Here is a 22,175-nt window from a genome sequence, read left to right on the forward strand (position 1 = left end):
TCAGAGTTGACCCAACCCAATAGATCCATTTAACTTGTTTACCCATTAACTTGTTAACCCATTAACCTGTTAACCCATTAACTTGTTAACCCATCAACCCATTGGATCAAAAATAAACTATTCATTTGGGTTAATGGGTCAATTTGGGTTGGATCAACCCATGGGTCATGACCCATTTTGACACCCTTACGCACGACACTGTAGCAACAGTGCCGAGCGACACTGTAGCAAGAAAAACGATCGACACTGTAGCAGAGTTACTGTAGCAGAGTCACTGTTCATTCGAAAAAAAAAATTTATTGGTTTTATATTTTTCTGTTACTGACCTTTTCATGGCCAAACTTGATTCTTCACCTTCTTTTGGGGCCATAAGACTCCCAAACACCTCAAATCACACCAAAGCATGCTCCAACACCTGATAAGGACAAATGAATGCAAAATGGACCTAAAGGTGTCTAATGCCTAACTTATATGATCAAAATGCACAAGATATGAATGCTAAAAACATGTAAATATGCAAGACATCAGTTATTCTCACGCAGGGCGAGAATGGAAACCTGTATGACCAAGATGGTCATCTGCGTAATGCAACAGGTCAGAAGCTAGATGCACAGAGAAACATAATCCCTGAGCCTGAAGCTGAGGCTACAGGAGAAGCTCAAACACGATCGTTGGCATACTATAATCGTCCTGATGAGTATTACACCAACAGATCAGCTATTCGACATCCATAGATTCAGAAGCCGAACTTCGAGCTCAAGCCTCAGTACTACTCTCTCGTGTCACAGATACCTTACTTTAGGTTATACACGAGCATCCTATGGACCATCTAGAAAGGTTCGAGGATCTTATAGCTGCTATTCGTATGGATGGAGTCCCTGAGGACTACCTACTCTGCAAGCTCTTCAAATACTCACTGATTGGAGAAGCTTCACACTAGCTCAAGCACATACTTACAGGATCACTGACATCCTAGGCCGACATCAAAAACGCATTCCTGCGTAATTTCTTTGATGAGGCACGAGCTGGAGACTTAAGGAGCAAAATCGCCACTTTCGCGCAAAAGCCTGGTGAGAGTTTTAAAGACGCGTGGATCAGATTTAAGTTCTTCCACCGAGACTGTCCACACCATGGATTCAATGAAGTGCAGTAGGGGTGGGCATTTTACCCGATACCCGAAGTGGCACCCGAACCCGATCCGAAAAACCCGATCCGAAAAACCCGAACCGAAATCCGAACCGAAGTAGCAAAATACCCGAACGGATATTAAGTTAGGAGAGATTGGATATCCGAACCCGAACGGATAATACCCGAACCCGAATGGATATCCGAAGATAACCGAATATATGTATATCTATCTTATTAAAGTAGAAGTACTTTAAACTTTTGTTTGGTAATAGGGATATGAGTTTTAAAAAAAATTAAATTTTGTTTGGTAACAAAGATAGTAGAGAATTTTGTCTTTTTCTTATTTAAATGATAGATTTAAGTATTTAATGTCTTTTCCTAATTTAAATAATAGATTTCTTTAATAGAATGAATCTTAACCAAAATAAATTTCCTTATAGATTTTTTGTTAACAATTAATATTTTTCAATATTTATTAATAAAAATAATAAAATAAAAATCACACATCAAAATCAATTTATATATCATATAAATAAAATATAAAATATTTTATTTATAAATTGTTAGTATAACACTTTTATAATATAAGTCCAATTAGTTATAAATATTAGATTTTTATACGATACACTGTGATATAATAGACGATTAAAATCACATAATATAATTATTTAAAGTAATAAATAAAATTTTGTTTTAAAATGTTATACTAACAATTATGTAATACATATTAATTGACACACACACATATATATAGATATTATCATTAGAACAAAGAAAAAAATTGAAGTGAAAGCAAATATTTATACTGTCACGGGTCAAACTATAGAAATAAACAACAATGGCGTAAGAATTTTTTTTTAACAAATTTATTTTAATTTAAAATATGTTTATATATTTTATTTATTTATAAATTATTTTATTTTTTATTAATAATGCTAAGATTTTGGAATTAGAAAAAAATATGATCCATCTCTACATTATTTTAGTTAGGAATTTAAAATTTATATCAAAATATTTTTTAAACTTTTAATTTTTATTATAACTACAAATGTTAATTTTCAATCTAAATGTATGTTTAAATATTACAAATATATCATTTATAAATAAAAAACTAAAAACATAAAATAAATACCCGCCCGATTGGGCGGGTCAAGATCTAGTTTACCCTTATTTTTCTAGTTTACATTTCTCATTTTATTTAAAATATTATATTGATGTTACACATACTTTAAGATCATATAGTATATATATAATTATGAAGAAAATAATTTGATATTCATTTAAAATACATGTCAAACTTTTTGTTTCATGTATTAACAAAAGTTATATCCAAAGTTTAAAAACAATAGCCAAATTAATTTTTTTATTTTTGAAATGTTATTTTCCAAATCTATTAATCATTCAATCTATAAAAAATAGAAAAATCAGTTGAGTGAAATCTATAATAAAAATCAGCTGCACTTCTGCTAAGCACTTTCTACAGATGGCTCTTGATACTGCTAGCGAAGGGAACTTCAACACCAGGAATCCAATAGAGGCTGTGAGACTTATTGAGAACCTAGCCAACATCAGCAGCACCAAGAACACTGACTCTGACAAGAAGAAATTGGTTGCAGCCATCGGGGAAGACCAGATGAATGAAGTCAGAGCTAAGATAGATGCTTTGCATGCATTTATGGGGCAGCCAGTCTGCTCAGCTGAAGAAGGAGAGGCTAGAGAAGATGCACTACAAGAAAACATATTATTTACCAGGGCGCTTTTCGTTGTAAATTCGTTGTAAAAGGGGGATTACGACGAATTTACCTCGAAACGCGATTCGTTGTTAATCGTCCGTCGTAAAAGAAGATTCGTCGTAAACGCCACGTAACGGTTACGAGTTAATGAATTCGTCGTAAAGGAGAAGGAAAACTTTCGTCGTAATGTCCACGTAAACACTCGTTGTAACTAACTCGTAAAGGTTCGTCGTAAAAGAGTTGTAAATATTTCGATGTAAAATACACGTAAAAGTTCGATGTAAATTCGTTGTAAAATTTACGACGACTTTACATCTCCGTCATTGTAAACTCGATGTAATTGTTTACATCGTATTTACGAGTTCTTTGATGTAAATTCGTTGTAAACTTTACGACGAATTTACATCGTTAGTTTATTTATTATATAATTATATTAATTTCATTTATTATTTTATTTTTATTTATAATAAAATTGGAAATTATAAAAATTAAAATTTCAAAATAATAAAACAATTGTTTAGAAAATAAATATTCCATAAATAAAATTTAAATTTTAATATTTTACAAAACATTATTATAAAAATAAAAATCTACGGGAGTGATACATCATCAAAGTAGCCGGTCCCGCTCGGTCCCTCTCCGCTCGTTCCCGCTCCCACTGGATCGGTAGATTCGGGATCCCGTTGTTGCATCCCGAGAGCTTCTCGTCTGGCCGCCAACGCTCTCTGCATGGTCGGGTTCCCCATCGCCATAATATCCAACAGGTTCTCGAGAGAGTCTAAACGCTCCTGCTAGGTATCCAATCGAGCCTGCACCTGAGAAGTCTCTTGGGCCCGTCTCGAAGAGTAAGACGAAGTTGTGGGAACCGAAATTCGCACTGTCGATTTTAGTTAAATAAATCGAAGGAAAACTAAGTAAACCTAGTTTTCCCTGAAAGCTCGGATTCTCTGCGACAACCAAACGAAATTGATAGAATAAAGGAACGTAGCGGAAAAATTTCACTAAGGCGTTTTATTAAATAGATGATAAGTTGAATACAATATTCTTCCGAAAAAGGGAAGTAGAGAAACGCTGAAGCGGAAAACGACGGAAATACAGGAGACAAAACGTTCTAAGTCTTGCTCCGCTAGTCTAAACTCCTAAGTCCTAAGCTAGCAGGAATTCTCTAAGTCCCTAGGTTTCGGATTTGCTCTCTCTCTTAATGATTTTTTTTCTCCCCTCTTCTTCCTCTCCCAAAGCTCCTTTATATACTCCTTCTTATGACGGTCTATTCTCCTTCTGGGCCGCAAGGCGGGCTTTTTTCCATTTTCGTCGGCCTCCATGTTTATCGGGAAACTTGACATTTATCTTCGGGAAACTTGACATTTATCCTTCCGGAAATTTAGCATTTATCTTGTTACGTAAAGATAAACGTAAATCGTCGTATCTATATCAGATAATCGTAAACGGACTGTCCGATCGCGTTTGGTCCCTTTCGGGGCGTCTCTAGGACTTCCGTTGTTTTCTACTTCATTCGTTCGTAGAGTTGAGATGAGTGGTGTCTTAAGGTAACCATCGCTGTTTCGTACGAAGAATTTAAGATCTTCCCTTCCCGTTGATATCTTACGAGTTTCCGAAGTGTTTCCGACGGTCTTAGTTTGGAGTAAGAACCGGAGTTTCGTACGCGGAATCTCAATGATTCGTCCTGCGAGGACTTGGGAAAGACTCGAAGTACAGACTTCTGACGGCCGGGGCCTGGGACTTGTGTACCGGAGATTGTTGTCCGAAGACCCGAGCCAGCACGGGGCTAGCCTCCCGGCAGCCACGGCCAGCACGGGCGCTAGCCGCAGGCGGCCACGGCCAGCACGGGGCTAGCCGCCCGGCGGCCACGGCCAGCACGGGCGCTAGCCGGCGGCGGCTACGGTCAGCACGGGGGCTAGCCGCCCGGCGGCCACGGCCGGCCGGCGGCTAGCGGCCAAGGCCGGGGTCGGCTGCTCGGTTCCTTCGGTTTACGGGTGTTCGTGTTCGTTTTTCGGAGGGTTTTTCGTATGACAAATAGACTTAGCCGTTGATTTCGAGATAACCGTTTTTGACCCCAACAGAAGTCGCCCTTGCGACTTCGTTGACAGAACCGATTCCCACCGTCCGGCCCTTCTTTCTTGGAGCGACCTACAAAAATAATATTAAATAGTTAATATTGTTGAAATAGTAAAATTAATTTAAACTAGCTTTTAAATTTTACCTCCTCGAAGATCCTGTCGACCTCTTCCGTCGTCAATTTGACGGGTAATCCATCCGGAGACTGCTGGGTGAGTTGCGTCTCCCGCTCATCAACCCGAGCAGCCACAGTGTTGAAGAGCTTCTCGGATGCAGGATCAACAAAAGTCCCGTCCGGTTTGGCGTGAGTCATCTTGAAGAGGTCGGACAAAGATGGCATGACTCCGGTCTTCTCAAACTACAAAAACCAATAATAAAATATTAAATATTGAAATTCAAATTTATTAATAAAATAAATATTACAACTAAAACTTACAGCTTCGAGACGGATCCCGGCATGAGGTTTTTGCCCGGTGGTATGAAGCATAGGCAAATTCCCGTCTTTATCCTTGGTCCTACGGGAAGCGGAGCAGGAGTTGGCCTTCCGGATTGAGCTGGGTAGCTTCCAAAAGGCGATGAGGCCATCCCATACATCCTTGGTGACCCCAGTGGGCCTCCCGTCATAGCCGTAGATCTCCCACTTATCCTTCCAATCCGAGACCGTGTTGGTAAGGCGAGTCTTCGCCTTTGCCTCGAATTCCTTCTTCACCATTTCGGTGATTCCTAAGGACCAATTCCACTTTTTCTGAAACAAACAAAATTATGAAACCATTAATAATTAATAATTAATAATTAATAAAAATAATAAAATTAAATATTAAAAAGAAAATTGAAAAATTACCGCAAACTGTTTAAACCAGTGGTCTTGCCGTGATCTGGAGTCAAGCTCCCGTTTGGATAAGCTCCGTCTAAGTATCCCTTCATCGTCTTTGAAACGCTCCGGGAAACACGGTTGTTGGCCCCAAACCTGCAAATTGAACCAACTTGTTGATAAAATATATAAAAATGATTTGAAAATTTTAAATTATAAATTTACTTACCAATAAGTACCCGGCGGTCTATCGGGGTCCAAAACGTCCATACCCTCCCGTCCAGGCGCGGAAAGCAAATCCTCCACCGTATATCTTGCGTTTGGTGCATGAGGAGGCACCCGCAAGTCTGGATGAACATCTGCCCCTGGAATGGGCTCCTGCGGAGCTGCTGGTGGAGGAGGTGGAGCCATCTGAGCTGCTGGTGGCGGAGGTGGAGCCATGTGAGTTGCGGGAGGAGGACTCCAAACTCTCTGAGATGTCTGAGAGTCCGGAACGGCATCAGAAGATGCTCGGCCGCCGGAAGAAGAAGACGTCCCGGCACCGTCGCCAAACATCTCATCATAAGTCGGTGGTGGTTTTTTCCTAGGAGCCATGATCTACATTATTTAAAAAAAAAAATAATTAAAATCACAACACTATTAATTAATTATTTTTTAAAAAATTCTCTATACTAACCACCTAAACTAATTCCCTAAACTAATTCTCTAAACTAATTCCCTATACTAACCACCTAAACTAATTATAAAAAAAACTAACTAGAGAGAGAGAGAGAGAGAGAGGAGTTACCTTAGAGAGAGAGAGAGAGATTTGTGAGGAATGAACGAGGAAGCCTCGTTCAGAGGCGTTGCATATATAAAGAAAACACTTTCCTCGTAAATTCGTCGTAAATTTACGAGGAATATACCAGGCCCGCGTTTTTGGGTTTACGACGAAAGTACCAGGCCCGCTTTTTGGTTTACGAGGAAAGTACCAGGCCCGTGTTTCAGTTTACGACGAATTTACGAGGACACGTGCTTTCAGGAATTACGACGAAAGTACCAGGCCCGCTTTTTTTGTTTACGACGTGTTTACAACGACTCTTTGAAACCACAAATCAAATCCCTAAACTCCGATTCATGGTTTACAACGAAGTTACGACGAACCTAAACTTTACGAGGAAAGTACCAGGCCCGCGTTTTTTTTACAACGAAATTACAACGAAATATGTGAAACCCCGAAAATCAAAATCCCTAAACCCCAAACTTACATATCTATACTATCATATCTTTTACACATTCAACCTCTTTTTCCAACTGAAACCATAAACTCCAAAATTTTTTTTTAAATGCATATTATATAAAATAGAATTTGATACACATATGAAAATAAGATCTTCTAATAAAAATCAACATTTGTTACATATTTTACATCATGAAGAATCGTTTGAGTTCTCATCAACATCACTACAATGATCATCATCGCTTCTATCGAACTCATCTTCACGTGCTTCATCCGTCACATCTTCGGGAAGATCTTCATATTGACGGTTATCCGGGTCGATCAAAAGAATTTCATCAGTTTGTTGATCAGGTACCTCAACTTCATTGATTGCATCTTCTTCTTGCAAAGGTGGTTCTTCTCCAGCAACAATCCGTCCACGAGGTGTTATTTTGATAGCAGTTAACCAATTTATCCCAGAACTTCGAAGGCGAGGGTATGGAAGGAAGCTAACTTGTTCGGCTTGGGAAGCTAAGATGAAAGGCTCAAATTTGTTATATCTTCTCCCAGAATGGATATCCACAACACCAAATTTGTTAAACCGAACACCACGGTTCTCCACGGGGTCGAACCACTCGCATTTGAAGAGGACACATTTTAGCTTCAACAACCCTGTAAATTCCACTTCAATAATCTCTTGCAAGATCCCGTAAAAGTCTGTTTCACCTTTCACACATATTCCATAGTTGCTTGTTGCCCGACGTCTCCCATACTCATATGTATTAAAAGTGAAACCTCGTGTGAAGTACATAGATGATGTGGTGACCTTTGCTACTGGACCTTGGATCAAATCATGAAACCATACAGGATAATATGGATCGTCATAATCAACCTACAAATTAATACATCACTGTTAGAATTTTACATTATCAATAATAGTACCAAAGATTACTTAATATGTTAATATTACCTGTCCTTTTAACCACTTGACAAAGTGCTTATCTTTCCTTGCATCCACCTCGGTTGCGGATATTCCTGGTATTGCTTCTTCAACTTGAGATACAAACAAGCTGCAAATTAAACAAATGCATCATATCATATAATTAATTAACATCATATCATATAATACACACGAATATTATTTACCTTTCAAACGAACGCGTCACAGCATCCTCGCAGTTGAGCAGAATATAAGTGTGGGCACTATGCTTATCCTCATCACTGGACCACCATACTTCTCTCAGTTTACCACCAAACCGTCCAATTTGGCAGAAAATGTCAGGAACACCGTCTACTGCATAAGATTGCGGTACTCCACCATCATCATATCTTCTAGGAACTATTTTCCTCATACGAACCGTTGAAGCAAAGTAGTATGATGTGAAGTTAGATGTTTCTGCTGTCAAACTTCCAGCCACAATCGAACCTTCCACCTTTGCAAGATTTCTTGCTTTCCCCTTCAAATGTTTCATAGAGCGCTCATATGAATACATCCATCCATTGTGAACAGGTCCGCGAAGTAATGCTTCGTACGGGAGGTGGACAACTAGATGTTCCATGATGTCAAAAAATGATGGAGGAAATATCTTCTCTAGGTTGCACACTATGATCGGGATGTTCTCATGAAGTTGTTCGATGACTTCTTCCTTGAACATACGTGTGCTAAGGTCTCTGAAGAAAGCTCCGATCGCTGTATATTGCAAATATAATCCAAATTAGTAACATTTCATAATATATATATATATATATATGTAAATTATTAATTAATATTTACCTGCAAGTGCTTCATGTACATTTGTTGGAAGGAGCTCAGCAAAAGCGAATGGAAGTAGTCGTTGCATAAACACATGACAATCATGACTCTTCATTCCTGAGAACTTTTGACCTCGTTCAACACATCTTGACAGATTTGAAACGTAACCATCAGGAAACTTCACTTTTGATGCAACCCAGTCAAACAAAGTTGACTTCGCTTCTGATGACAATCGAAAGATGGGAACATGAACATTTCCATTGCTCTTGATATGTAACTCACTTCTTGAGCAAATATCGGGTATGTCCATCCTTGACTTTTTGTTATCTTTTGTCTTCCCTGGGACGTTCAGTATTGTATTCATGATGTTGTCAAAAAAGTTCTTCTCTATATGCATCACATCCAGGTTGTGGTGTAAAAGAAGATCTTTCCAGTAAGGTAGCTCCCAAAATATACTTTTCTTATGCCAATTGTGAGATACCCCATACCCATTAGGCATATTACCAGGAACATGCCAGTTTCCTCCTTTCTTCACAGTTTTCTGAGCTTCGTAATAATCAATGTCCTCCTCGATCTGCTGGCCTGTGAGATATGGAGGAGGACTGTCTCTGACAACTTTGTTTTTCCTAAACAATGTCTTATTTCTTCTGTAGGGATGGGCAATCGGAAGAAATCGACGATGACAATCAAACCAACAACTCTTTCTACCATTCTTCAGTTGAAAAGCATCCGTAGATCCATGACAATATGGACAAGATAACCTTCCATGAGTTGTCCAGCCAGACAACATTCCATAAGCAGGAAAGTCACTTATCGTCCACAGCAGAACTGCTCGCATCGTAAAATTGGTTTTCGTGGAACAATCATAAGTTCTTACCCCTTCTGACCACAACTCCTTTAGCTCCTGTATCAGTGGTTGAAGAAATACATCCAACGACCGTTTTGGATGCTTCGGCCCAGGGATTAATATGGTCAAGAATAGAAATTCTTGTTCCATGCACATGTCCGGCGGCAGGTTGTACGGCGTAAGAATAACTGGCCACAAAGAATACTGTCTCCCAGACATACCAAATGGACTAAATCCATCGGTGCATAACCCAAGATAGACATTCCGAATATTTTCAGCGAAATCTGGGTATACATTGTTGAAATGTTTCCACGCCCTTGCATCTGATGGGTGAGCGACCTCGCCATCCTTCTGGACATGTTCAGCATGCCACCTCATCCATTCAGCAGTCCTCTCCGATTGGTATAATTTTTTTAACCTGTCTTTAATGGGTAGGTACCACATCCTTTGGTACGGTACCCTATTCCTCCCACGTCCTTACGGCTTGAATCGTGGTTTCTTGCAGAATCGACACTCTTCTAACTTCTCATCATCCTTCCAGTAGATCATGCAGTTGTCGATGCAAACATCTATCATCTCCGAAGGCAACCCAAGACTATAAACCAATTTCTGAATCTCATAATAAGATTCAGCTGACACGTTGTCTTCTGGCAAATACTCTTTGAACAACTCCGCCCAAGCATCCATGTAATTCTCAGGTAAATTATGATCCGTTTTAATGTTCATCATCCTAGCTGCTAGAGACGATTTAGAGAGACCTTCTCTACAACCAGTGTAGATTGGTTGATTTGCAGCATCTAACATTTCATAAAACCTTTTTGCATCCAAATTAGGTTCTTCTACATTTCCAGTTTCATGAGCTATTGTTGTAGTTGTTTCTAAAAATGCATCAGTAATCATGTCTTGAACCCTATCATGATCTACCATCTGCTCCTCCTGATAATAACTAGATTCATTATGCAAATGATTCGGTTCTTCACTATTACCAGCATCTTCAAAATTATTACTACTACTAGCTTCATTTCTACCATAACCCTCCCCATGTTGATACCAAATATAATATTGTGGTGTAAATCCTCTGTTTAGTAAGTGCTTCCATACAGTTTCACTACGAGCAAATTTTGAATTCTTGCATTTCCGACAAGGGCAGAACATCTTACCGCTTACCTGCGTGATCGGTGTACAGCCCGCCTGGTGCATGAATGTCTCTAGCCCGCTTAGAAATGCATCCGTCACTCTACCGGAATCATCTTTATGTGAATACATCCAACTTCGTAACTCGTAAATATTGAAGCCATCAGCCATTTGTTTTTCTTTTTTCTGGTTTTTTTTCTTTGATTTCGTTTGTGTGTTATTTGAATTAAGAAATGATCATATATATAGACGATTTTTGTAAGTGGTAGGTGAAGGTATAACATGGATTTTACAACGAAAAGCTTTACTATGCTTTTACATCGTTTTTACATCTTATTTACAACGAAATTACAACGAATTTAGTTTATTTTGAACCCCACTATATACACGTTTCCACCAAAAAAAACGGTAACATGATTCGTCGTAAATCACTCGTAAATTTACAATGATTTTACAACGAAGTTAGTTACTTTAAACCACACTATATGCACGTTTTCACCAAAAGTAACGGTTACATGATTAGTCGTAAATGGCTCGTATATTTACAATGAGTTTACGACGAATTGGGCTTTCCACGTAAAAGCCTTGTAAAATTACATTGGGTTTACGACGAAACTATTTCGTTGTAACTTTACAACAAATTTACGACGAATATTTATTTATTCGTAACGTCGTCGTAAACACCATGTAAATTTACGAGGAAATAATTTCCTTGTAACGTGTCGTTGTTATAGACGCGTTTTCTTGTAGTGATGATACAGAGAAAGATGTGAACTACATTGGAGGTACTGGATTTCAGAAATATGGAAACCAGAGTGAAAACATAAACTTTTTTGGCAGTGGTCAGAAGAGTAACTACAACCAGAGTTCACAGTATCAGAAACCCTTCACCAACACCAGGAACTACGAAAACTCATCTTAGGAAGAAACACCAAGACAAATGACCAAAATGACCTTAGGAAAAACTAATTTTCGTCCAAAATGAGGTAAGAAAACGGACCGGGGTCGAGCCAAGGCCAACCAACCCGGTCCTGCCACCCGGTCCTTGCTTCTTCCTTTTGCGCCCGGGGTGCCGACTCCGGTCCAAGCCTCCCTGGTCCTTCTTTGGTCCATATCCGCCCGGGGTCTTGTACCCGGTCCATGCTTCCCCGGTCCAAAACTTCCTTGGCCAGACCCATCATTTGCGCCCGGATAGCTGTACCCGGGCCACTCTACCCGGTCAGCTTGATGTGCTTCTAGTAAACTGATCATAACTCCTCTAATATAGCTCCAAATGACTTTAAACCACTTCCATTGGAAAGCTAACTCAATTTTCTGTCTCTCCACAAAATCTTAGCAACAGAAGACATCTCTAAGGCCTCCGTCCATGATCATCTTTGTCTCGACCAGATCATGGATTGACTTCTCTTTTCATGGCCAAACTTGATTCTTCACCTTCTTTTTGGGCCATAAGACTCCCAAACACCTCAAATCACACCAAAGCATGATCCAACACCTGATAAGGACAAATGAATGCAAAATGGACATAAAGGTGCCTAATGCCTAACTTATATGATAAAAATGCACAAGATATGAATGCTAAAAACATGTAAATATGCAAGACATCAGTTATTCTCACGCAGGGTGAGAATGGAAACCTGTATGACCAAGATGGTCATCTGTGTAATGCAACAGGTCAGAAGCTAGATGAACAGGGAAACATAATCCCTGAGCCTGAAGCTGAGGCTACAGGAGAAGCTCAAACACGATCGTTGGCAGACTACAATCGTCCTGATGAGTATTACACCAACAGATCAGCTATTCGACATCCAGAGATTCAGAAGCCGAACTTCGAGCTCAAGCCTCAGTACTACTCTCTCGTGTCACAGATACCTTACTCTGGGTTATACACGAGCATCCTATGGACCATCTAGAAATGTTCTAGGATATTATAGCTGCTATTCGTATGGATGGAGTCCCTGAGGACTACCTACTCTGCAAGCTCTTCAAATACTCATTGATTGGAGAAGCTTCACACTGGCTCAAGCACATACCTACAGGATCACTGACATCCTAGGCCGACATCAAAAACGCCTTCCTGCGTAATTTCTTTGATGAGGCACGTGCTGAAGACTTAAGGAGCAAAATCGCCACTTTCGCGCAAAAGCCTGGTGAGACTTCTAAAGACGCGTGGATCAGATTTAAGTTCTTCCACTGAAACTGTCCACACCATGGATTCAATGAAGTGCAGCTGCTAAGCACTTTCTACATAGGTATCGCCTTGATGTATCAGATGACTCTTGATACTGCTAGCGAAGGGAACTTCTACACCAGGAATCCAATAGAGGTTGTGAAACTTATTGAGAACCTAGCCAACATCAGCAGCACCAAGAACACTGACTCTAACAAGAAGAAATCGGTTGCAGCCATCGGGGAAGACCAGATGAATGAAGTCAGAGCTAAGATAGATGCTTTGCATGCATTTATGGGGCAGCCAGTCTGCTCAACTGAAGAAGGAGAGGTTAGAGAAGATGATACAGAGGAAGATGTGAACTACATTGGAGGTACTGGATTTCGGAAATATGGAAACCAGAGTGGAAACATAAACTTTTTTGGCAGTGGTCAGAAGAGTAACTACAACCAGAGTTCACAGTATCAGAAACCCTTCACCAACACCAGGAACTACGGCAACTCATCTTAGGAAGAAACACGAAGACAAATGACCAAAATGACCTTAGGAAAAGCTAACTCAATTTTCTGTCTCTCCACAAACTCTTAGCAACAGAAGACATCTCTAAGGCCTCCGTCCAGGATCATCTTTGTCTCGACCAGATCATGGATTGACTTCTCTTTTCATGGCCAAACTTGATTCTTCACCTTCTTTTGGGGCCATAAGACTCCCAAACACCTCAAATCAACACCTGATAAGGACAAATGAATTCAAAATGGACCTAAAGGTGCCTAATTCCTAACTTATATGATCAAAATGCACAAGATATGAATGCTAAAAACATGTAAATATGCAATACATCAGTTATTCTCACGCAGGGCGAGAATGGAAACCTGTATGACCAAGATGGTCATCTGCGTAATGCAACAGGTCAGAAGCTAGATGCACAGGGAAACATAATCCCTGAGCCTGAAGCTGAGGCTACGGAGAAGCTCAAACACGATCGTTGGCAGATTACAATCGTCCTGATGAGTATTACACCAACAGATCAGCTATTCGACATCCAGAGATTCAGAAGCCGAACTTCGAGCTCAAGCCTCAGTACTACTCTCTCGTGTCACAGATACCTTACTCTGGGTTATACACGAGCATCCTATGGACCATCTAGAAATGTTCGAGGATCTTATAGCTGCTATTCGTATGGATGGAGTCCCTGAGGACTACCTACTCTGCAAGCTCTTCAAATACTCACTGATTGGAGAAGCTTCACACTGGCTCAAGCACATACCTACAGGATCACTGACATCCTAGGCCGACATCAAAAACGCCTTCCTGCGTAATTTCTTTGATGAGGCACGTGCTGAAGACTTAAGGAGCAAAATCGCCACTTTCGCGCAAAAGCCTGGTGAGACTTTTAAAGACGCGTGGATCAGATTTAAGTTCTTCCACCGAGACTGTCCACACCATGGATTCAATGAAGTGCAGCTGCTAAGCACTTTCTACAGAGGTATCGCCTTGATGTATCAGATGGCTCTTGATACTGCTAGCGAAGGGAACTTCAACACCAGGAATCCAATAGAGGCTGTGAGACTTATTGAGAACCTAGCCAACATCAGCAGCACCAAGAACACTGACTCTGACAAGAAGAAATCGGTTGCAGCCATCGGGGAAGACCAGATGAATGAAGTCAGAGCTAAGATAGATGCTTTGCATGCATTTATGGGGCAGCCAGTCTGCTCAGCTGAAGAAGGAGAGGCTAGAGAAGATGATACAGAGGAAGATGTGAACTACATTGGAGGTACTGGATTTCGAAAATATGGAAACCAGAGTGGAAACATAAACTTTTTTGGCAGTGGTCAGAAGAGTAACTACAACCAGAGTTCACAGTATCAGAAACCCTTCACCAACACCAGGAACTACGGCAACTCATCTTAGGAAGAAACACCAAGAAAAATGACCAAAATGACCTTAGGAAAAGCTAATTTTCTTCCAAAATGAGGTAAGAAAACGGACCGGGGTCGAGCCAAGGTCAACCAACCCGGTCCTGCCACCCCGGTCCTTGCTTCTTCCTTTTGCGCCCGGGGTGCCGACTCCGGTCCAAGCCTCCCTGGTCCTTCTTTGGTCCATCTCCGCCCGGGGTCTTGTACCCGGTCCATGCTTCCCCGGTCCAAAACTTCCTTGGCCAGACCCATCATTTGCGCCCGGATAGCTGTACCCGGGCCACTCTACCCGGTCAGCTTGATGTGCTTCTAGTAAACTGATCATAACTCCTCCAATATAGCTCCAAATGACTTGAAACCACTTCCATTGGAAAGCTAACTCAATTTTCTGTCTCTCCACAAAATCTTAGCAACAGAAGACATCTCTAAGGCCTCCGTCCATGATCATCTTTGTCTCGACCAGATCATGGATTGACTTCTCTTTTCATGGCCAAACTTGATTCTTCACCTTCTTTTTGGGCCATAAGACTCCCAAACACCTCAAATCACACCAAAGCATGATCCAACACCTGATAAGGACAAATGAATGCAAAATGGACCTAAAGGTGCCTAATGCCTAACTTATATGATCAAAATGCACAAGATATGAATGCTAAAAACATGTAAATATGCAAGACATCAGTTATTCTCACGCAGGGCGAGAATGGAAACCTGTATGACCAAGATGGTCATCTGCGTAATGCAACAGGTCAGAAGCTAGATGCACAGGGAAACATAATCCCTGAGCCTGAAGCTGAGGCTACAGGAGAAGCTCAAACACGATCGTTGGCAGACTACAATCGTCCTGATGAGTATTACACCAACAGATCAGCTATTCGACATCCAGAGATTCAGAAGCCGAACTTCGAGCTCAAGCCTCAGTACTACTCTCTCGTGTCACAGATACCTTACTCTGGGTTATACACGAGCATCCTATGGACCATCTAGAAATGTTCGAGGATCTTATAGCTGCTATTCGTATGGATGGAGTCCCTGTGGACTACCTACTCTGCAAGCTCTTCAAATACTCACTGATTGGAGAAGCTTCACACTGGCTCAAGCACATACCTACAGGATCACTGACATCCTAGGCCGACATCAAAAACGCCTTCCTGCGTAATTTCTTTGATGAGGCACGTGCTGAAGACTTAAGGAGCAAAATCGCCACTTTCGCGCAAAAGCCTGGTGAGACTTTTAAAGACGCGTGGATCAGATTTAAGTTCTTCCACCGAGACTGTCCACACCAAGGATTCAATGAAGTGCAGCTGCTAAGCACTTTCTACAGAGGTATCGCCTTGATGTATCAGATGGCTCTTGATACTGCTAGCGAAGGGAACTTCAACACCAGGAATCCAATAGAGGCTGTGAGACTTATTGAGAACCTAGCCAACATCAGCAGCACCAAGAACACTGACTCTGACAAGAAGAAATCGGTTGCAGCCATCGGGGAAGACCAGATGAATGAAGTCAGAGCTAAGATAGATGCTTTGCATGCATTTATGGGGCAGCCAGTCTGCTCAGCTGAAGAAGGAGAGGCTAGAGAAGATGATACAGAGGAAGATGTGAACTACATTGGAGGTACTGGATTTCGGAAATATGGAAACCAGAGTGGAAACATAAACTTTTTTGGCAGTGGTCAGAAGAGTAACTACAACCAGAGTTCACAGTATCAGAAACCCTTCACCAACACCAGGAACTACGGCAACTCATCTTAGGAAGAAACACCAAGAAAAATGACCAAAATGACCTTAGGAAAAGCTAATTTTCTTCCAAAATGAGGTAAGAAAACGGACCGGGGTCGAGCCAAGGTCAACCAACCCGGTCCTTGCTTCTTCCTTTTGCGCCCGGGGTGCCGACTCCGGTCCAAGCCTCCCTGGTCCTTCTTTGGTCCATCTCCGCCCGGGGTCTTGTACCCGGTCCATGCTTCCCCGGTCCAAAACTTCCTTGGCCAGACCCATCATTTGCGCCCGGATAGCTGTACCCGGGCCACTCTACCCGGTCAGCTTGATGTGCTTCTAGTAAACTGATCATAACTCCTCCAATATAGCTCCAAATGACTTGAAACCACTTCCATTGGAAAGCTAACTCAATTTTCTGTCTCTCCACAAAATCTTAGCAACAGAAGACATCTCTAAGGCCTCCGTCGATGATCATCTTTGTCTCGACCAGATCATGGATTGACTTCTCTTTTCATGGCCAAACTTGATTCTTCACCTTCTTTTTGGGCCATAAGACTCCCAAACACCTCAAATCACACCAAAGCATGATCCAACACCTGATAAGGACAAATGAATGCAAAATGGACCTAAAGGTGCCTAATGCCTAACTTATATGATCAAAATGCACAAGATATGAATGCTAAAAACATGTAAATATGCAAGACATCAGTTATTCTCACGCAGGGCGAGAATGGAAACCTGTATGACCAAGATGGTCATCTGCGTAATGCAACAGGTCAGAAGCTAGATGCACAGGGAAACATAATCCCTGAGCCTGAAGCTGAGGCTACAGGAGAAGCTCAAACACGATCGTTGGCAGACTACAATCGTCCTGATGAGTATTACACCAACAGATCAGCTATTCGACATCCAGAGATTCAGAAGCCGAACTTCGAGCTCAAGCCTCAGTACTACTCTCTCGTGTCACAGATACCTTACTCTGGGTTATACACGAGCATCCTATGGACCATCTAGAAATGTTCGAGGATCTTATAGCTGCTATTCGTATGGATGGAGTCCCTGTGGACTACCTACTCTGCAAGCTCTTCAAATACTCACTGATTGGAGAAGCTTCACACTGGCTCAAGCACATACCTACAGGATCACTGACATCCTAGGCCGACATCAAAAACGCCTTCCTGCGTAATTTCTTTGATGAGGCACGTGCTGAAGACTTAAGGAGCAAAATCGCCACTTTCGCGCAAAAGCCTGGTGAGACTTTTAAAGACGCGTGGATCAGATTTAAGTTCTTCCACCGAGACTGTCCACACCAAGGATTCAATGAAGTGCAGCTGCTAAGCACTTTCTACAGAGGTATCGCCTTGATGTATCAGATGGCTCTTGATACTGCTAGCGAAGGGAACTTCAACACCAGGAATCCAATAGAGGCTGTGAGACTTATTGAGAACCTAGCCAACATCAGCAGCACCAAGAACACTGACTCTGACAAGAAGAAATCGGTTGCAGCCATCGGGGAAGACCAGATGAATGAAGTCAGAGCTAAGATAGATGCTTTGCATGCATTTATGGGGCAGCCAGTCTGCTCAGCTGAAGAAGGAGAGGCTAGAGAAGATGATACAGAGGAAGATGTGAACTACATTGGAGGTACTGGATTTCGGAAATATGGAAACCAGAGTGGAAACATAAACTTTTTTGGCAGTGGTCAGAAGAGTAACTACAACCAGAGTTCACAGTATCAGAAACCCTTCACCAACACCAGGAACTACGGCAACTCATCTTAGGAAGAAACACCAAGAAAAATGACCAAAATGACCTTAGGAAAAGCTAATTTTCTTCCAAAATGAGGTAAGAAAACGGACCGGGGTCGAGCCAAGGTCAACCAACCCGGTCCTGCCACCCCGGTCCTTGCTTCTTCCTTTTGCGCCCGGGGTGCCGACTCCGGTCCAAGCCTCCCTGGTCCTTCTTTGGTCCATCTCCGCCCGGGGTCTTGTACCCGGTCCATGCTTCCCCGGTCCAAAACTTCCTTGGCCAGACCCATCATTTGCGCCCGGATAGCTGTACCCGGGCCACTCTACCCGGTCAGCTTGATGTGCTTCTAGTAAACTGATCATAACTCCTCCAATATAGCTCCAAATGACTTGAAACCACTTCCATTGGAAAGCTAACTCAATTTTCTGTCTCTCCACAAAATCTTAGCAACAGAAGACATCTCTAAGGCCTCCGTCGATGATCATCTTTGTCTCGACCAGATCATGGATTGACTTCTCTTTTCATGGCCAAACTTGATTCTTCACCTTCTTTTTGGGCCATAAGACTCCCAAACACCTCAAATCACACCAAAGCATGATCCAACACCTGATAAGGACAAATGAATGCAAAATGGACCTAAAGGTGCCTAATGCCTAACTTATATGATCAAAATGCACAAGATATGAATGCTAAAAACATGTAAATATGCAAGACATCAGTTATTCTCACGCAGGGCGAGAATGGAAACCTGTATGACCAAGATGGTCATCTGCGTAATGCAACAGGTCAGAAGCTAGATGCACAGGGAAACATAATCCCTGAGCCTGAAGCTGAGGCTACAGGAGAAGCTCAAACACGATCGTTGGCAGACTACAATCGTCCTGATGAGTATTACACCAACAGATCAGCTATTCGACATCCAGAGATTCAGAAGCCGAACTTCGAGCTCAAGCCTCAGTACTACTCTCTCGTGTCACAGATACCTTACTCTGGGTTATACACGAGCATCCTATGGACCATCTAGAAATGTTCGAGGATCTTATAGCTGCTATTCGTATGGATGGAGTCCCTGTGGACTACCTACTCTGCAAGCTCTTCAAATACTCACTGATTGGAGAAGCTTCACACTGGCTCAAGCACATACCTACAGGATCACTGACATCCTAGGCCGACATCAAAAACGCCTTCCTGCGTAATTTCTTTGATGAGGCACGTGCTGAAGACTTAAGGAGCAAAATCGCCACTTTCGCGCAAAAGCCTGGTGAGACTTTTAAAGACGCGTGGATCAGATTTAAGTTCTTCCACCGAGACTGTCCACACCAAGGATTCAATGAAGTGCAGCTGCTAAGCACTTTCTACAGAGGTATCGCCTTGATGTATCAGATGGCTCTTGATACTGCTAGCGAAGGGAACTTCAACACCAGGAATCCAATAGAGGCTGTGAGACTTATTGAGAACCTAGCCAACATCAGCAGCACCAAGAACACTGACTCTGACAAGAAGAAATCGGTTGCAGCCATCGGGGAAGACCAGATGAATGAAGTCAGAGCTAAGATAGATGCTTTGCATGCATTTATGGGGCAGCCAGTCTGCTCAGCTGAAGAAGGAGAGGCTAGAGAAGATGATACAGAGGAAGATGTGAACTACATTGGAGGTACTGGATTTCGGAAATATGGAAACCAGAGTGGAAACATAAACTTTTTTGGCAGTGGTCAGAAGAGTAACTACAACCAGAGTTCACAGTATCAGAAACCCTTCACCAACACCAGGAACTACGGCAACTCATCTTAGGAAGAAACACCAAGAAAAATGACCAAAATGACCTTAGGAAAAGCTAATTTTCTTCCAAAATGAGGTAAGAAAACGGACCGGGGTCGAGCCAAGGTCAACCAACCCGGTCCTGCCACCCCGGTCCTTGCTTCTTCCTTTTGCGCCCGGGGTGCCGACTCCGGTCCAAGCCTCCCTGGTCCTTCTTTGGTCCATCTCCGCCCGGGGTCTTGTACCCGGTCCATGCTTCCCCGGTCCAAAACTTCCTTGGCCAGACCCATCATTTGCGCCCGGATAGCTGTACCCGGGCCACTCTACCCGGTCAGCTTGATGTGCTTCTAGTAAACTGATCATAACTCCTCCAATATAGCTCCAAATGACTTGAAACCACTTCCATTGGAAAGCTAACTCAATTTTCTGTCTCTCCACAAAATCTTAGCAACAGAAGACATCTCTAAGGCCTCCGTCCATGATCATCTTTGTCTCGACCAGATCATGGATTGACTTCTCTTTTCATGGCCAAACTTGATTCTTCACCTTCTTTTTGGGCCATAAGACTCCCAAACACCTCAAATCACACCAAAGCATGATCCAACACCTGATAAGGACAAATGAATGCAAAATGGACCTAAAGGTGCCTAATGCCTAACTTATATGATCAAAATGCACAAGATATGAATGCTAAAAACATGTAAATATGCAAGACATCAGTTATTCTCACGCAGGGCGAGAATGGAAACCTGTATGACCAAGATGGTCATCTGCGTAATGCAACAGGTCAGAAGCTAGATGCACAGGGAAACATAATCCCTGAGCCTGAAGCTGAGGCTACAGGAGAAGCTCAAACACGATCGTTGGCAGACTACAATCGTCCTGATGAGTATTACACCAACAGATCAGCTATTCGACATCCAGAGATTCAGAAGCCGAACTTCGAGCTCAAGCCTCAGTACTACTCTCTCGTGTCACAGATACCTTACTCTGGGTTATACACGAGCATCCTATGGACCATCTAGAAATGTTCGAGGATCTTATAGCTGCTATTCGTATGGATGGAGTCCCTGTGGACTACCTACTCTGCAAGCTCTTCAAATACTCACTGATTGGAGAAGCTTCACACTGGCTCAAGCACATACCTACAGGATCACTGACATCCTAGGCCGACATCAAAAACGCCTTCCTGCGTAATTTCTTTGATGAGGCACGTGCTGAAGACTTAAGGAGCAAAATCGCCACTTTCGCGCAAAAGCCTGGTGAGACTTTTAAAGACGCGTGGATCAGATTTAAGTTCTTCCACCGAGACTGTCCACACCATGGATTCAATGAAGTGCAGCTGCTAAGCACTTTCTACAGAGGTATCGCCTTGATGTATCAGATGGCTCTTGATACTGCTAGCGAAGGGAACTTCAACACCAGGAATCCAATAGAGGCTGTGAGACTTATTGAGAACCTAGCCAACATCAGCAGCACCAAGAACACTGACTCTGACAAGAAGAAATCGGTTGCAGCCATCGGGGAAGACCAGATGAATGAAGTCAGAGCTAAGATAGATGCTTTGCATGCATTTATGGGGCAGCCAGTCTGCTCAGCTGAAGAAGGAGAGGCTAGAGAAGATGATACAGAGGAAGATGTGAACTACATTGGAGGTACTGGATTTCGGAAATATGGAAACCAGAGTGGAAACATAAACTTTTTTGGCAGTGGTCAGAAGAGTAACTACAACCAGAGTTCACAGTATCAGAAACCCTTCACCAACACCAGGAACTACGGCAACTCATCTTAGGAAGAAACACCAAGAAAAATGACCAAAATGACCTTAGGAAAAGCTAATTTTCTTCCAAAATGAGGTAAGAAAACGGACCGGGGTCGAGCCAAGGTCAACCAACCCGGTCCTGCCACCCCGGTCCTTGCTTCTTCCTTTTGCGCCCGGGGTGCCGACTCCGGTCCAAGCCTCCCTGGTCCTTCTTTGGTCCATCTCCGCCCGGGGTCTTGTACCCGGTCCATGCTTCCCCGGTCCAAAACTTCCTTGGCCAGACCCATCATTTGCGCCCGGATAGCTGTACCCGGGCCACTCTACCCGGTCAGCTTGATGTGCTTCTAGTAAACTGATCATAACTCCTCCAATATAGCTCCAAATGACTTGAAACCACTTCCATTGGAAAGCTAACTCAA

At 42.3% G+C, this 22,175-nt stretch overlaps 3 non-coding genes across 3 annotated transcripts; all 3 read right to left on the reverse strand.

The window, feature by feature from the left end:
• Positions 1 to 1,029: 1,029 nt before the first annotated feature.
• LOC130503782 (small nucleolar RNA R71) lies at positions 1,030 to 1,137 on the reverse strand. The gene has a single exon (XR_008941004.1). It is a non-coding gene; the product is annotated as a small nucleolar RNA R71 (small nucleolar RNA).
• A 13,056-nt stretch (positions 1,138 to 14,193) lies between these two features.
• LOC130503783 (small nucleolar RNA R71) lies at positions 14,194 to 14,301 on the reverse strand. Its single transcript, XR_008941005.1, has one exon. It is a non-coding gene; the product is annotated as a small nucleolar RNA R71 (small nucleolar RNA).
• A 6,914-nt stretch (positions 14,302 to 21,215) lies between these two features.
• LOC130503784 (small nucleolar RNA R71) lies at positions 21,216 to 21,323 on the reverse strand. Its single transcript, XR_008941006.1, has one exon. It is a non-coding gene; the product is annotated as a small nucleolar RNA R71 (small nucleolar RNA).
• Positions 21,324 to 22,175: the final 852 nt, after the last annotated feature.

Source organism: Raphanus sativus, unplaced genomic scaffold (genome assembly GCF_000801105.2).
Source record: "Raphanus sativus cultivar WK10039 unplaced genomic scaffold, ASM80110v3 Scaffold1127, whole genome shotgun sequence".
Taxonomy (NCBI): Eukaryota; Viridiplantae; Streptophyta; class Magnoliopsida; order Brassicales; family Brassicaceae; genus Raphanus; species Raphanus sativus.